We start from the raw sequence: 11,571 nt of genomic DNA on the forward strand, positions 1-11,571 counted from the left end.
TAAAATACTCTGAATTTGGCCAAAATTCATGTCCTCTCTCTTTCTCTCTCTCTCCTCTTCATTGTTTTCAAAATGGAATATTTTCTTTGCTTTTGTCCCTTTATAGTTCCTCTTCACCATGTATTTACTAGGATCCCCTTTTCTTTTTCCATAGGGTTTTTTCTTAAAAAGAGTAAATGAGGGTGTATTTATAATGCTCAATTGGATGTTTCTGCTTCTATTGACTGAGTATTTATAATGTTTCAATTAGCTCCTATGCATTAATAGAGTTTTTAGTTCTTTAATTGCAGATAAAAATAGCATTGGGAACAGTAGTTATCATTGTTGTGATTGGCTGTATATGGTGTTTGTTTCTCTTCAATTGACTGTGGTGTTTTTTGTTGGGCTCGCTTGTCGAGTTTCATCATAATTTCCTGAATACTATATGGTTAAATTTTGTGAGAATTCCTGGAATTTGTTGACCTTAATAGGACACTTCTCTAATTTGAGATGCATTTTTCTTGTTATATTTGAAGGAGTGTGGTTAGTCCTCTTGCTTGATGGTTTCTTATCTCTCTCTCTAGCTATGGATGTTGCTGGAAAAAGATGCTAGTGTTCAGCCTTGTAACGCAAATGATAATTCCTTAAACTACTTCTCACCTAATATGGTTGCAGAGTTAAAGTTAGTGGAAATAATTTAACTAACCTATCTATTGGGATAATGTCTCTCTGCAATTCAATGGTGGAGATGGTGCATTCCTTTTGCCATCCAGTTTGCGACCATTCAATAAATGAATAGAAATTTAGCAGTTCGGGTAACCTTGGTTCCGTGAGGGCTGATTTGAGTTGGAATCCGAGGAGATATGTTCCGGCTGCCCTTTAGTGGAGGGAATTTCGGTGAAATGATGAGTTCGTTCTCTCGAGGCTCTGGGGTGGTTCACTCGCATTCGCAAAGGCATGAAATTAATGTGGTTGAGCTATCCAAAGAGAAGTGAAAGGATATGTGATCCTATCAGACGGAATAGCACCGATTTCTTAGGAAAATTCAAGACAAGTCTCCCAGCAAGAGGCTAGGTTTTTTGAACGTGAGATTGGGATTTATTTCTTTAATTCTCAAGGTAGATTAATACTCCTTCTATCTCATTATAAGTGAGGCGTATTTCTTATTGAAAGTGAGACATTTTCTTTTATATCATAAAACCAACACCCTATCTCTTTCTTACTTTATCCTCTATTCTACATTTTCTCTCAGCGAAAGAACTACGTAGGGCCAAGCCCCCCACGCCAGCGGGGGCTTGGCCTACACCGGACCCTGACCTCGCCTTATACCTCGATCTCCGACTGATCTCCGCTCCAGATTAAGCCCTGCACTTCAACCGTCTAGTCTCCGGGGAATCTGCCAGCGCCACTGCTAATTCTGTGAAATTGAAAAATTGTTGGAGAAGATTAGACTTGGACTTATAAGTTTTGGGTCATTTATATAATTGTTCGACTACTTTTAATTTTTTGCTATAATAAACGAATGATGCCCTTGACATAATTAGCCGATGTGTATGTAAATGTTTACAATTTAATCAAATAAAATAATCTTTAAGTGCATCAATACGTCTCATGTTTTTTATAAATTTTGTTTGCTCCCGTGCCTCCTAATTTACTCAGTACTTGGATTTAGATCACTTGGTGGTTTGGTAGAATTAGAATATGCTGATAACACAACTAAGAAAGCACAAGATCGAGAACTCAAGAAGAAGAACAAGAACATAATGTCTAACGTGGTTTGGCTCACGCTTACATCTACGGGTGAAATTATGTGGCTCCTTTACTGATCTGATCTCAAATGAAAAAGATTACAAGCACTCACACTCACTCTCGATTACTAGATGATTCACTCAACTCTCCAAGAACAAAGACTATGAAAAAACTCGATTCAAAGCTCTCTGTTTTACACGGTTGAACAACTCCTTCTCATCTCTAATCACTCTGTGTTTGCGTTTTCTCGAGCACCTTATATGCATGTTGAACATAGCTAACTGATCCATAACAAGATAACTTCCTTCTCCGAGTTAGTTACTAACCGCCAATGCCTACTTCACTCAATCTTGAAATATCTTCAGCTACTCCAACGGTCATATACTCAAGGCTCGGCTTTGAGCTGTGTTTGCTCAGCCAAAAACCTAGCAAATCCTCCACCTGGTTGATCAGACCAGCTCCCAGTCACTTCACCAAATTTACTCTTACTTCAAAACTTTCGAACAAGACTCACCAAATCTAAGCAATATCCGAACTTGGATGTTGGTAGTGCCTTTGTGAGTGTATCTGCTGCATTGTGATCAGTACTCACTTTCTCTATCCTCACCTTCCCTTTATCCACTTCATCTCGTATGAAATGCAGCCTCACATCCATGTGTTTACTTCGCTCATGGAATGTCTGATGTTTTGCCAAACATATCGCACTGCTACTATCACACTTTAAAGCAACACTTCCTTGCTACAGGCCAAAATCTCCAATGATTCCCTTGAGCCAAAAGCTCTCTTTCACAGCTTCAGTGAGTGCCATATACTCAGCTTTGGTAGTTGACAAAGCTACTACGGATTGTAGCCCTGACTTCCAACTTATTGCTGCGCCAAACAAAGTAAACACATAGCCAAATTGTGACCTTCGGTCGTCAAGATTTTCCGCATAGTCTGAGTCACAAAAACCAACTAAAGCATCCTCATTGACTTCTCTCTTGCCTTGATCAAAATCTCAGATCACCATGCCCCTTTAAGTATTTTAAAATCCCCCTTTAGAGCCAACCAATGCTGCTTCCCTGGACATCCCATGTACCTAATTTTTACACTGATTGCATGGGCAATATCTGGCCTGGTGCAGACCATGGTGTACATTACACTCCCCAAAATATTAGCATAAATAATTCGGCTCATCTCTTTAACCTCGGCCTCATTTCTTGGACATTGATCCTTGCACAATTTCATCTGCTGTGAGATGGGAATGGACACACTTTTGCTATTCTCTACCTGAAACTTCTTTATAACCTTGCTGATATAGTTTTCTTGAGATAACCACAGAGTCCCCTTTCCTCTGTCTTACTATATCCATCCCCAATATCCTCTGAGCCTTGCCCAGATCCTTTATTTCAAAACCCTCTGCCAGCTGCTTCTTTACTCTCTGCAAACTCTTTCATGTCAGGTCCAGAAATGAGGATATTATCAACATATAGCAGTAGATAAGTCATTGCTGTTCCATCTCCTCCTCTAAAGTATACACAACTGTCATACTCAGATTTTTGGAAGCCTATCTTCTCCATATGCTCATCAAATTTTATGTGCCATTGCATACTAGCCTGCTTCCAACCATACAGACTTTTCTTCAACAAACACACCTTACTTTCACTTCCATGCACTAGAAAACCCTCTGACTGATCCATATATATAGTCTCATCTAGTTCTCCATGTAAGAATGTTGTCTTCACTTCAAGTTGTTCTAACTCCCAATTGTTTTGAGCAGCCACTGCAAGCAGAATTCTAATTGAGGCATGCTTTACCACAGGTGAGAAAACCTCGTTGTAATCAATGCCTTCTTCCTGTGTGAAGCCCCTTGCCACGAGTCTAGCCTTGAATCTGATCTTATTCCCAGCCTCCACCTTCTTCTTGTACACCCACTTACAGCTAACTGGCCTCTGAGTAGTTGGCCTTTCTACTAGTATCCAGGTTCTGTTCTTCATTAAGGACTCTATCTCCTCCATCATGGCCTTCATCCATTGCTTACTTTAATTTGAGGCCATAGCTTCCTTGAAGTTTGAGGGCTCTGAATATTCAATTTTCTCTGCAATACACAGAGCATACAAGACATACTCAACATCACTATACCTTGATGAGGGCCTAACATTTCTTCTGACCCTATCCCTGGCTAGCACATAATCCCTCAAATCATTTCCTGAATCTGAATTTTCTTGCCCCGGAACATTTTCTACTTCTGCTCCAACATCTTCATCCTTAGGTGGTGCTGCAATTTCTGCAGAGTCTTCTTCTCTGACTCCACTCTCCACCTCGACATGAACCAGCTTCTCTGATTCCTTTTCCTTCTGTTTGGAACCAGCCTCAAGAAAAGACGTCCTATTCTCTTCAAACTGAACATCTCGGCTGATTATGATTTTCTGCTTATTTGGCTCTATGCAACACAACCTGTAGCTCTTCACTCCCCTTTGATAGCCAACCATGACATATCTGAGAGCTCTGGCTTCTAACTTGCTTTGCCTTATGTGAGCATAGGCCATGCACCCAAAAACTCTTAAGTTGGAATAGTCATCATTCGTTCCACACTGCTGCCATAGCTACAGCTTCCCCCCCGAACCTTTTAGGCAAGCCAAGACTGAAAAGCATGCACCTTACTCGCTCTAGAATGGTTCTATTTATCCTCTCAGCCACCCCGTTCTGCTGTGGATTACATGGCACGGTTCTATGCCTCCTTATAGGTTTTCTCCCAGCAGTATAGATCAAACTCTTGGCTCAGAAACTCAAGGCCGTTATCAGTTCTCAGATACTTCACTGACCTTTCCTTCTCAACCTCAACTTCCTTGCACCAATCTCTAAACCTTGAGAAAGTGTCTGATTTCTCCTTCAGAATGTGGACCTACTGTCTCCTCGACTAATCATCAATTATAGAAAGAAAGTATTAACCTCCTCCAATAGTTATGGTGTGGCTCGACCCCCTAGATCACTATGAACATAGTCTAGTGGGGATGAGGAAGTGTGAACTCCTTTAGGATACACCAACTTTTTGCTTTTACCCAGAATACACTCCTCACAGACACCCAAACTTTCTGACTCATTTGCAGGTTGCATCAGTTGTTTCTTGATCAGCTCCTTCATCCCATTTTAACCAAGATGTCCCAACCTTAAATGCCATCTCCTGAGATAAACCCTTTGCACAACATTCACACTATCAGAGACCACTTCAGCCTTAAGATAATATAGGCTGCTGCTCTTTCTTTCTACCATCATAACTACTTCTCCATTCTTGATGACTTTCATTACTCCACCACGAGAAAGAAAAGAACATCCCCTAGACTCCAATACCCCAAGTGAAATTAAATTCCTCTTTATTCCACTTTGTTTCCTGCCTCCTCTGCTTGCTTCCTTATACACTCGGATTTTGCAATGTTTTAAGGCCATTATTTGGTCCGTTTTTGATGTCAAAGTCACTCTACGTCCATTATTTGCATTTTTATCTATTTTGATATTTTGACGTGTTTTGTGAGAAATGTGCATAATTGAATTGAAAAAGGGAGTCAAAATGCGAAGTCTGGAAATCTGGAGTCAGACGGCGACCGGTGACCGCCGCGAAGTTGTACGGCGACCGTCAGCGCCTGGCGGTCAGAGCAGTGCAGCAGTCCGCCTCGTAAAATTACACTTGGAAGAGAGTCTCACCCGACGACCGTCGGAAGTCGTGCGGCGGTCCGCCGCCGGAGGAACAGAGACTCTGGACTCCAACGCGGCGACAGCCGGCCAAGGTGCGGCGGCCCGCCGGAGAAAGGCAGCGAATCCGAATTGCCCTAGATCTGCTCCAAGATTTACCATAGTTTGAAGATCTTTTCCTTCTACAATGAGGATTGGATTTCCCCTGTAAATAAGACCTCAAGCTTCTTCAAATTAGAGAGCTTCTACTTGCAACATAAAATTTCCAGAGATTAAAAGCTAGAGTACGTCTTTGTGCAAGGAGTTGGATAAGGATTTCAAGAACATCAATAACGACAAGGATTCAACCTACGGGTTTTATTTGCTTTAGTTTTATGTTCAAGTTGTCTTCCCTTCAATCTATGTGTTTAGCTTATTTCATTATGTGTAACTAAACTAATAGGATTCTAGGGATGTGTTAGTAACGACTTTGGTTATACAATTCCTTTTTCTATTTAATATCCGTTTTGTTTATACTTTGTTTCTTCCCTAAGTAATCCTGATGTTTCACGATTGAGTGACACAATTGTGTATGATTTTAATATAACTTGCTTCATAACTGTGAGAGAGTTCTAGCGAGTTAGATTCACTTATTAGACGCTACAGTTAGCTTCCTTTAAAACGTCACTGATTGAGAGTGAGGACTTTTCAAGGGTCTTAGGAGCTTTTTGGAGTTACGTGTTAGGATTGACAACCTTAATATTGTAATCAACGTTTGTATCGCATGAGCATAAGCTAGGCGACTCATCCTATCAAAGTAATAACTATGCTAGGGTATTGTAGTTTGGAATTTGTATAACCATAACTGTGAACGCACATCCCTGGGATTCCCTTATCTCTATCATTTGTCTCCGTGTTTTATTTGAATCAGTTGTTAATTGTTTTCCAATTGTTTTTAGTTTTCAAAAAGTTTTCAAAACCTTCCGTTCTCCCAGATAGTAATTGAGTCTTTGTAGAAGATAGACAGTCTGTGTTTGCCTTCCCCGTGTTCGATATCCGGTACTGACCTTTAGCTATACTATATATACTCTGTATACTTGCAGGTTTTATTTAGTGCTAAAAAATAGTGCATCAAGTTTTTGGCGCCGTTGCCGGGGAAGACAATTTACTTTGGAGTGATATCTTCAAACGGATAATTTTACTACTTTGGATTTTAATTGCTCTCTATTTTTATTTTTAGTTTTAATTTGTTTTTGTTATTGAATCTTGCAGGTTTTGTATGCGAACGTGCTCTGGGAAGAACAACCTAGAACCGCTAGGAGAATAAGGAGTGAAAAAGGATCAGGATCGATGGGTGACAAAACGAATCTCGAAAAATTACAGGAGATGGTCCAGATGTTGATAGACGAGAGAGATGCGGAAAAGGCAGCCCGAGAGGCGCTGGAAAAGAAGAACAAAGAAATACTACCCGTGATGAACATGTTCAATCATGGGAATACGATATACTTTTCCCGAAGGTCCTCGTATTGATGCTAACAATTTCGAGTTATGCATGACCCTTGTTCAAAAGGGTCGAGCAAACTCCTTTTGCAGGAAGAGCCGCAGAGGACGCCAACCGCCATCTCTCCAAATTTATGGAAATCTCAAACACACTCAATTTAAATGGTGTCGACGACGATGCCATAAGGGTAAGACTCTTTCCCTTTTTATTAACTGATTATGCTAAAGAGTGGTTTGAGTGCATGCCACTAGAGAAGGTCTCGACATGGAAGGACATCGTAGCAGCCTTCCTCGATAAATACTATCCGCCAGGCACCATCTTAAAGCTAAAAAGCGAGATCTTCCAGTTCATTCAAGGCCATGACGAGCCCCTCTACGAGGCGTTTGCTCGTTTCAAAGCTCTCCTCCCGAAAGTGCCCTAACCACGGTTTCACCGTGGACCATCAGGTAGGAATCCTTTATAATGGATTTAACGAAAAAATTTGTGCTGTTATGGATTCAGGGGCAATCGGAGGCTTCTTGAGAAGGTCGGGTAAAGATGCCATGGAAGTAATCAAGGAATTCGCCACCAATAGCAGGGGGTGGTCGAAAGAAAGGCACAACATGAAGAGGATAGCTGCAATCGAAGAGGCCGAGGAAAGTTCTTTTGCAAAGGAATTGGCCGAACTCAGAGTCAGGGTTGACCAAATGGACACATCAGGTAGGAGGATCCGATTCCACCAACCTCCATCATAGCGGTCTCTAAACCCAAAACCCCTGCCCTGATAGTGGAGGAGATCAACTACATGCAAGGAGGCGGTTCCAACAGAAATTACAAAAATAATTATCGCCCTAATCAGGGGGGCGGTTATTTCAACAATTATAATGGAAACCGACCTCATCCAAACCTTTCCTATTCTAACAATAATTTCTTGCAACCCCCTGTAGAATTTTACGTTGGCAAAGGAGGAGTAGTTGAACCAATCAAAAAGGAGGACAAGTATGACCAAGGAATCACAAGGATCTTGGAAGTGATTACACAAGACATGAAAGTTAATGATACCAAGATCGGAGTGGTTGAAGCTAGAATACACAACCTCGAGCAAGGAATGAACACGATCTCAGCTGCCATAGCAAACATCAACACTCAAATGGAGCAAATCCAAAAGAAGTTAGATGAGGACAAGGGGCCGCACGAGTGGACAACATCAACAAGAAGTGGGTGGCGAAGCAGAAATATGGGGACTGCCCAGTCGCCGGCGGACCACCGCCACCACTGCAGCGGGCCTCCACACAAGCGCAGCGAATGTAATCTGCCCATCCACCGGCGGACCGCCGCGCACCCCGCAGCGGGCTGCCGCGGACAAGGCAGAACCATCCACCAAAGAAGGACTCGTGCGGCATAACGGGAGTGTGCTACCTTTCCAACCAAAGAGGAAGTTTAAGCTCGAAGAGCAGTTCAAACATTTTTTTAACATGTTTTGTAAGGTCCATACTAACTTTCCTCTAGTTGAATCGTTGCAGGAAATACCCAAGTATGCAAAGCTACTAAGGGAGGCTGTGATGAGGAAGAAAAAGCCGACTAAAGCTGACCTTAAGCTACCGCATCATTGCTGGGAGATCATCCAAAAAGAAAGGGCAGTGAAGCAGAGAGATCCGGGAAAGTTGACAAGGCCCTGTGCGATCTAGGATCATCCATCAATCTAATGCCACTGAAGTACTACGAAAAGCTCAACATCGGGCCGCTCAAAACTTCAAACATGACACTAAGGTTGGCCGATAACTCGTCCATCAAAACAGTAGGTATGATTGAGGATGTCTTAGTTAAGGTTGATAATTTTATTTTCCCCGCCGACTTTATTGTGCTTGACATGAAAGTAGATAAGAATGTCGCTCTAATCTTGGGGAGAGATTTTCTTACCACTTGCAAAGCTTTGATTGATGTAGGTCGTGGCGAGATCACAATTAGTGACAACTATAGTCGCTCCACCTATAAGATCGAGAGCGAGATGCTCAAGTTTGAGGAGGCAAAGCGGATGAAGATGGAACGGCAGTGCAGGGCAGTCATGGTCACGGATTTGACCAAGCACCGAGACCCATATGAAGCGGAAGATCCTTCTACCTCCACTATCTACATTGTCAACAAGGTATGACGTTCTCCCAAAAAGGACGATCTTAACTCCTCTACCTCTGTTCCGCAGAAGAAGAAGCAAAAGAAGAAGAAAGGACCCAAGGAGGACCCCGAGGTATATGTTATCAAAATTAATAAGGGGATATACAAGTGGTGGAAGAAGCTAGGGACCAAATTGCTCCCTATGTCAATTTTCAACACTCGGGTCGCTGATCCGCCCAATTAGTGGGCCACTTCAAGTCGAGCTAACGACTAAAAACAAAAGTGCTTGTTGGGAGGCAACCCAGTTTCTTTTATTTTTTAATTTTTGTTCTTTTCATAAATTTCGTTTTTCTTTTCTCTAAAACAAAATAAAAAAATTTGACAAGTGACGGTCGCCGCACTTAACACGGTGGTCGCCACACGTGTGTTCACATGTACAGGATAGGTAGGGCCTAGGGCGGGCCGGAGAGACCGTTGTATGGGCCGCAGTGGCCCGCCAGGAAGCGCCGTTTTACGAAGGCCCATGTGGCGGCCCGCCACTAAGCACGCGGCGATCGCCACACGCAGTCCAGAAACGGGAATGGCTCAATATAAGGTATGTTTTCCATTCCTTTTCCCATTCCTTCTCAAATTCCTTCCTTGCACACAACCTCCACCTTTATAAATCACCAAATTCACACACCCACACTCTCATTCTCTCAGTTCTCTCCAAGTTTAGAGTTCTTCTCCTACAATTCTCATCAACACAAGGTATGAATCCTAACTCAATTTATGAGCTTTGCTTCAATTCTTTCATGGATTTTGGTATGTATTGGATGATTTGTTCGGTTGAAACTCTTATTCTATGATATAGATGATTGTGTGTGCTTATTTTTTATTTTCCATGGTTACTTTGTGCTATGGTGGTGATTTCAAGCTTGGTGAATAGTGACTCCCTCTGGTTTATACTTGATAATATGTTGTAATGATGTTCATAGCATTGTGAGGCTATTATTACTTCTATGAATTGCAATACTTGTGAATTTCTAAGAGATTGTTGATTAGTATTAATTTATTGTTGATACGTCTCTGCATGGGGGATGAGTTCACGTTGGGGGATGGATTTTTGTGTCCTAGTTTGGTTGATTATGCTCTACATGTTTACATGCTACCATCTAGGATGCTATGATACACAAACTTGCACATGATTTTTGATTCTTGGTTTTTGGTTATATTGAGTGCAAGTTTGGGGGACCCTTTGATTGCCTATTTGTTGGTATTCTTTTTAAGAATATATATTTTCTTTTGTAGGATAATGGGATCAAAGGGAAAACCAGAGAATGCGAAGAACTATGACATTAGCCTTGCCACGGATGAGCAAAAGGCTATGTGGAAGAAGGTGTCGGCGAGAGAGACGGCGCCCTCGAGATACCCTTACGATCTCCCTCTCCAAACTTTGGGGATCGCGGAGGACTTTTGGGCGTTGTGTGACATAGGTAACGGGAACGGTCTTGGCTATATGTTCGAGAGGAAGTGGCCGTCGTTTAGGATGTATACTCTTGAGTTTCTTAGCTCATTGAAGGTCACCAAGGATCACCGTCAAAATGTCCCGCTTAGCATCGACTTCCGCTTTGGCAACCGTTGACACTCGCTTACCATGGACGAGCTTAGTGGAGTGTTCCATTGCTTCGACCCCAACCCCAAGGAAGACAATGACTACGATTTCGACGAGGTTTGGGGTGCGATGACGAATGAGCACGAGCACGCCGCGGGTTATGCCAAGTCTTCTTCGATTCGCAACCCCGTTTTGAGAAACCTCCACTGCGCTATGAACCAACTCATGTTTGCTAGGGTCGATGGGGGAATTGTCTCCCAAACGGAGCTCAACGTGATTTGGTGTCTTCTCAACAAGAAGGGATTCGACTATGGAACCCTCTTCACTCTCTATGTGGACCGGATTATGAAGAAAGATGGAGGCGTTATATGTTGTGGAGGCTTGATCACGGTGATTTCCGAACACTTGGACATATCTTTCGCCGGATTGACGAAAGATGGCGAGGAGCACTTTATTACTTATGAGGTGCTCTTCTCGGTGAGGTTATTGAAGACCGACTATTGGAGTCAAGGATTTTTCCTACAAGTGGCGGGGGATCACTTCCCCGTTCCAATCCGGCAGTTGACCAAGGTCGATGTTTGGGCAAACAAAGTCAATTAGAAGCTCGACACTCAAGCCCACCGAAGAGCCATTGAGGCCAACCCCATCAATGGGGAGTTTAGGAAGATAAATATTCCAGCCCGTATCCTCGTCTTTGAGGCCGAGGATGACTACACTTATGAGGCCATTGATCACTATAATGAGGAAGGGGAGCGCTCGCATGCCAAAGATAGTGAAGTGCCGCCGCCATCGTCGCCCCAACATCGCCAAGAAGAAGAAGAAAAGGAAGTGGAGGGCCATCGCCACCGGACTCGAGCAAACCGTCGCCGCGGAAGGCCAAATCCCAATTATGAGTTCCAAGCGAACACCTCTGCCCAACTAGGAGACATCTACTCTTACATGCAAAATGTGTCCAACACTTGGGACACCCGTTGGGCGGAGCAACAAAGAGAGAACGCCTACAACCGCC

The 11,571-nt window shown here is 42.8% G+C and overlaps 1 long non-coding RNA gene across 1 annotated transcript; it reads left to right on the forward strand.

Moving 5' to 3' along the window:
* LOC125216098 lies at nucleotides 1-1,578 on the forward strand. Its single transcript, XR_007175355.1, has 2 exons — nucleotides 1-1,097; nucleotides 1,232-1,578. It is a non-coding gene; the product is annotated as an uncharacterized LOC125216098 (long non-coding RNA).
* The last annotated feature ends 9,993 nt before the right edge of the window (nucleotides 1,579-11,571 follow it).

This window comes from Salvia hispanica, chromosome 3 (genome assembly GCF_023119035.1).
Source record: "Salvia hispanica cultivar TCC Black 2014 chromosome 3, UniMelb_Shisp_WGS_1.0, whole genome shotgun sequence".
Taxonomy (NCBI): domain Eukaryota; kingdom Viridiplantae; phylum Streptophyta; class Magnoliopsida; order Lamiales; family Lamiaceae; genus Salvia; species Salvia hispanica.